At 30.7% G+C, this 6,795-nt stretch overlaps 1 non-coding gene across 1 annotated transcript; it reads left to right on the top strand.

Moving 5' to 3' along the window:
* The first annotated feature begins 3,781 nt into the window (after positions 1 to 3,781).
* On the top strand, positions 3,782 to 3,907 carry LOC116280422 (U6atac minor spliceosomal RNA). The gene has a single exon (XR_004189809.2). It is a non-coding gene; the product is annotated as a U6atac minor spliceosomal RNA (small nuclear RNA).
* Positions 3,908 to 6,795: the final 2,888 nt, after the last annotated feature.

Below are 6,795 nucleotides of genomic sequence, written 5' to 3'. Positions count from 1 at the left end.
ATTATGTGGCTTTTTACGCACAAAATTTTTGCTGACCCTGTTTGAGAATATAGGAACTGATGCTTTGATTACGCATTTTCTATGAAACCATTGTAGTAAAATGTTTTACTTGTAAAGCAATTACTTCACCGAATAACCTTCAATTATGCATATGCTTAGGAATGATTTTTGAGTGGTAAGTATGTGATCTCACTGATCCGGTAGTGTTTGTTTACCTTGTCTCTGAGACGTATGGCATACGTCTACCACTAAGGGACAGAAACGGATTACAGCCTTAATCTGCAACCTTAGAGCAGAGAATAGCAGATTTGTCAATACAGGATGAAAAACCATGATCAGTGTATTCCTACTGGTGCTTGGGGCCCATGTGACTCAGATTCCATCCATGTCCCCCTCTTTGCTGACATCTACAACTCCAGCAAAAATAACCCTTTACCATAAATTACACTAACAGAATAAACTTATTTGGTTAATTAGTTACAGCTTGTCTCAAACCCCCAGCCTTAAAGAAACACTCTTATCAAGCAGAGTAATTCAAGGACTCAGAGATTATTTCATAGAAGCTGGTCAAAGGATAATCCACAGCTTTTGAATGTTCAAAGTTTGAGCAACCCAGGCCTGCTGAGTCAGCTCTTTTTCCTATCCACCTCTCAATCTACAGATATATTTGTATCTACACCAGTGTTTTTTTCTTCTTCATCGTACAGTGGATGTGATGCTTCTTGAGCATCTAACAATCTAATTCTCTATGTCCTCTCTTGCCTCTAGCTCATCACAGACATCATTCATCCATGATATCTTTGTTTCTTTAACTTCTCTTTCTTTGGTAATTCTTGTTAAATTCAATTTAGGGAAAACAAAAACAATAATAATGAAATTCTGTATGTCTTTCTTCAGCTACAGTCCTCTTTCCTTCCTCCTTTTTTATAGTCAAATTGCTTGAGATGTATTTTTATATTGGATCTTTGTATTTCTTTATTTCTCACTTATTCCTACTCACCAGTTACTCAATTAATGATTTTCTATAGATATCACGTGTAACTTCTTTGTTTCTAAGTCCAAGAAAATAATATTTCAGGATTGTTCTTATATGGGTGCAATTAAAAGACTTAGCCACCCTCTGTATAAGAAGTTTCTTTCCTGGATTCTGTGATAATGATTTGAGTAACAGCATTCATGCATTCAGAAACACTAATTAATAACTTACTAGGTGTCAGGTACTATTCTGAGAACTAAGGATGCAATGCCCAATAGACAAGCCCCTTGTGCTTAGATAGCCCGAAACCACCACCACCACTTATATTCATGTAGCACTTACTCTTAGCAAGAAAAGGAGCATGAATTATATAATTCCCTTTAATTCCTGCAGTGTCCCATGAGAAAGCCACTATTATTATCTCCATTTTACAGAGGGAAAAAAAAACTTTAGTTAAGAGAAATTAATTAACTTGACTAAGGCTTAACAAACAATTAGTAAGTCTGAGGATTTGCACTATGATCTATCAAATACCGAAGTCCATGTGTTTAATTTTCTTTTTTCAAAAAGTACCCTATAGTCTTTATTCTCAGTTTTCTGGCATGTAGAAAGATTTGCATTTAGCATGATAGTTGTTAGTTTCTATACTTTACGTATGCTGTTCTGGCAATTTTAAATAGTTTCCCCAGCTGCTTATATGAACTTAGTCTTAACTTCCTTTATAACTTATTCTCAGTACCTTACAATGGTGCCTCTCTTATGTGTACCAATGTCCTTCAAAAGAATTTATCTTTCATGTATAATTTACTAGAGGACAATTTAACAGTCTGTTTATTAATCTATATTTCCCAATAAACTGTAATTTATTTGATAACTACGATGGCTGACACTGATTGAAATAACCATTTTTGATGAATGAATGGATGATTATAATTTTGTTTGTTTTTCCCAAATAAGACCACCACCCTCTCATATTTTCAGAATAACTTCTTAGTTGACTTTCCTTACTTTTTTAACCATTTCTTCAGCAATATTCAAATATTTCTATGTTCCTACATATGTAACACAGTGCTTTCTTTCTTTTTTCCCATTTACAAAATGTTCTTCCCATACCTAGTCCAACTCTTGAAATTCGTATCCTTCAAGACTTCATTCAGACATGAAGACTGCTATGAATCCTTCAGTAACTCTCCATTGTTTATGCAGGCAATCACATGTTGTTAAGTCTTATACTTTTATTTCCTCTGTTTATTTTTCTAAAGAGTGAATTCTTATATTTACCCTTAAGTAATAACCAAAGTCCTTGACATAAGTCACTCAAATACTTTCTTAATAAATCAAAGCCATTATTATCTCTCAGAGCCTTTAGGACATAGGTGGGTATAAGCTACATATTATTTTATTTATCTTCAAAATATGTTTGGTAAGTATATTTACAGATTTATCAATAACTGTCTTTTAAAATGTTAAATAGAATAGAAGGTAGAACTGAGATGCTTTTAATAAACAATAAGCATTGCCTACTGCCATATGTTTCATATCTCTCTGTACCTCACTGAAGAGTTGACAACATTTACATCGCTGAGATGTTTCCTTTGACAGTCATATGTTTATGCAACTATTTCTTATTTTATCAATCACAGGAATTAATTATTTATTTCTTATTTGATAGTTGAGAATTTGATACTCTTACATAAAATCTTATTTTAATTTTGTAACTGAAAAAAAATTTCCCCAAATATTTTAAAATGCTCTCAGACTCTAGTTTGCTAACATACCAAAAAAAGATTTGTGATTATTTTTCTCCACATGTTGTTAAAGGATGTTTTAAATTACTTATAGACACATGGTAGAAAGACAATTCATTATAGTGCAGAAACCCATTACTAAGTAGTAAAAATTAACCATTTTATCTGAGGTTGATGAAACAGTACAGGCGGCTGTGTCTGGGCAAATGGAATAAATGACCCATATATAAATAAATATTATTTTCAGTTATGGAAGATTTGATCCCTTAGCACAGGTGCATACCTACTAATTTTATAAACACTTTTAAGTGTATTTTAAAAAAGGAAAAGATAAATTGAAAGTAAGTTAGAATCAAAGATAACCTGCGTGAACCATTTATCTCTTTTAAGTTCCATTATATAGTAAGTAGACAATATTTAGTAGCCACTGAATCAATCACATTCTACATTCATTTGCTCATTTAAATTCCTTATTATTCAATATTGTGATATTACTTTCACAAGTTGTAAAAGTAAACTGTTAGTTCACTTTACCTGTTTGCAGAAGAATAATTTAGGATATTTTTAAGGGGTTGGAACAAGGGGAAAAGCAAACTTAAGTTTGTGGCTATAGCATAATGGTCTTTGGAATCAGATAGTTTTCTTTCAAATTACACTTCTGTAGTATACTAGCGGTATGATGCTCAAGTTATGCTTTATAAGTGTCACTTTATCTATAAAGTAGAGATGACAAAAACTAGATCTTTCTGATGTTAAGAGACTCATATGAAGGAATGCAAATAAAGTACAAGTATCTGGGAACAAATAAGTTTTCAAAAATGTTAGGTATGTTTATTATTAGCTTTATTTGTTATGTTTATTACTGTTATTACAAATGCTACAGTTTGTATTTATGCTTTATTAAATGATTATATTTTGTCTTAACTAATTTAGTACACTTAATACAATGACATAAATAGATTATATTCAATAATTGATTGTAATAATTGCAGTAAAATGTATGGAAAGAAAGTTACCTGCTGATTTATTTATATAAGTATCTTAAGAATGGTGTCATGTGTTGTATGAAAGGAGAGAAGGTTAGCATTCCCCTTGACAAGGATGGAAGAGGCCCTCGGGCCTGACAACATGCATACAGTTAAGGCATTGCCACCTACTTCCTGGCATCTAACCATCGTTTTTACTGGAATTTGACACAACATTGTAAAATCATTATAAATCAATAAACTCTCTCTCTAGTTGTTAAAAAAAAAAAAAAAAAGAATGGTGTCATTATTCCATGACAGAGTGAGGCTAAAGTATATCCCTGCATAGGTAGATATATAAGAAAAGGTATATCAGTAGTTTTTTTTTTTTTGCTTACTTTCAAAAACTCTAAATATATAAATCAATAACAATTAACTTTATGATATAACATTAATGGTTTATTGCTTGTATCAAATGTGCTATACCAATGCAAGATATTATTAGTAGCAGAAATATGTATGAAAGAGAGACAGTATATATGGCAATCTCTGTACCATCTGATCATTTTTTCTGTAAATTTAAAACTGTTCTAAATGTAGAGTTTATTAATTCATTATAAAAACTTTGTTTCAAAAGTGTATTTTTAAATTTAGTTATGTATGTGAAGAACCTTAAGTGTATCCATGTACTTCAAGACAAATACACTTTTAATGAATTTTCTTTTAGAAACAGGAAGAAAATTCAGAAACATTTATTATGTAATAATTTTAATAGCTATAAATTGAAATTATGCAGTCACATATATTTATGTACATTATTTTCTAAATAGAGTCTATTAGCCAGACAACCAAATCATGTTATAGGAAGTTTTTAATTGTTTGGGATCATATCTATGATGAAATGTTAAGTAAAGAACAATGTTTGCTGTAATACTAAATATATATATAATACATTATGAAAAAAACCCTTCTATATTAATGCATAGTCAGTAAGAATCACTATGAAATAGCATTATGGACTGGATGGTTGCTTGTTATTATTCTAAAGCTATTTAAAATCCAATATTTCTTCTTTTTCTCAAATAATTCTCTGTATATAAAATATAATGGCCCTTATTTACAAATTGTTTATTAAATAAAAATAAATTGATATTCAAAAATCAAAGCTTTTAAGTGCCAGAACCAGGGTTTTTAATCCTCTTTAATTCCAATGTCCATGTTCTTAAAAATATTAAGTCATACAATTAAAATGTCTATGTTGTGCTATTATGAGAAATTTAAAAAATTTTAGAAAACAGTACACTTTGAAATTCCTACAATGAGAAGATATTTAATAAAAACAGAAAAAGGGGGTATCGTAGAAAATGTATAATTGATTTTCATTTCTTCTATGTGTATGGTTATTTCTGAGAGAAATCTTTCAAATTTCATGAATATATATTCTAAATTTTCTGTTAGAGTTTAGATTTTATAATTTCCGCTTATTGATAGAAATTCTGATTTTTTCTAATCATCTCTGGTTTGCAAAAATACACTCACCAAACTGACAGGCAAATGTAATTCAGTTAATTACCTAATTAATTATTACCAGGAATCCACAGTTTCTAGTATTTTAAATCTTTGACTTTTCCATTTTCTTTTTTGTCATTACCTTTCATTCATCAACCTTCATTTTTATCACATACACTTCCATCTGTTATGTCTCTTGCTGTCAGGTGTAAAGTTCATGCCCACTACAAAGTTTCCAGAAATAAGTGGATAATAACAAGTGCTGGTAAGGATGTAGAGAAATTGAAAACCTCCTGCATTGCTGGTGGGAATTTAGAATGGCACAGCTGCTGTGGAAAACAGTTTGCCAGTTCTTCAAAAGTTAAACATAGAGTCTCTCTATGATCTAGCAGTTCTACTCCTAGATATATACTCAAAATAATTGAGAAGCTTTGCCCCTACAAAAATGTGTTAATTACATCAATTTTCATAATAGCCAAAAGTGGAAATAATCCAAATGTTCATCATGAGATGACTGAATAAACCCAATATGATGTATGCATATAATACAATATTAGAAATAAAGGGAGTAAAATACTGATGCATGCTAAACATGAATGAACTTCAGAAACATCATGCTAACTAAAATAAGTCAGGCCATTTATTGTATGATTCCAATTATGTGAAATTTCCAGAATTGGTAAATTCACAGAGACAGAAAGTATATTAGTGGTTAGCAAAGGGTGAAAAAAGGGGGAAATAGGAAGTGACTGCTAATGGGTACAGGGTTTCTTTTTAGGGTGATAAAAATATTCTGGAATTCAATAGTGATGATGGTTGTACAACCTTGTGAATATACTGAAAAAACAAAACAAAATGAAAAAACCTGCATTGTACATGTTACTCTGGTGAATTTGATGATATATTAATTATATCTCAATTAAAATTAAAAAATACACTTAGAATTAGTTTTAGGGGGGTTATATATTGTAACTTTTCAAGAATGTTGACTTGAAATTGTTTCTATCTTCGGTAAGACACACATTGTGATCATTTCACTCATCACAGTTCAGTGAAAACAACACTACCTTCCTAGATATTTTAAATAAAATCAGTGGAATGATTATAGAACCAATTTATACTCTGGGCTTTTCACATGACTCCACAACAAACAGATCTTGAAATTTAGGAAAGCTAATAAATCTGAGGAAACCATTGGATCTATTCTGGTGTAGGAATAATTTTACTACCATGTCTGGCCACCTAGAAATACTGGAACACATTGCCATAACCTTTGTAGCCAATGATAATAGCCAGAAAACAGGAAGATTACCTTCTTCTCATTTCTTCTAAATCTCAAAAGACTTCTTCCATTAGGGGAATATTCAGATTATTAGTTGTAAGGGCATCTGGGAAATGTAGTTTATAATTTTCTAAACTCTCCACCTAGAAGCTACACTGGAATTTGAGAGAGTCCATTGAAGTGTCTAACATTAGCTATTAAAAGTATTTTGAAACCTCAAAATTCAAAGGTTGAAATAATTCTTGAAAAAGGAGTCTTGCCTATCACAATAGCAAATAATAATAATAACAATAATAATTATAGTTGGAATTGCTC

This window comes from Vicugna pacos, chromosome 4, assembly GCF_048564905.1.
Source record: "Vicugna pacos chromosome 4, VicPac4, whole genome shotgun sequence".
In the NCBI taxonomy this organism is placed as follows: Eukaryota; Metazoa; Chordata; class Mammalia; order Artiodactyla; family Camelidae; genus Vicugna; species Vicugna pacos.
This window is presented reverse-complemented; position numbering and strand designations above follow the sequence as displayed.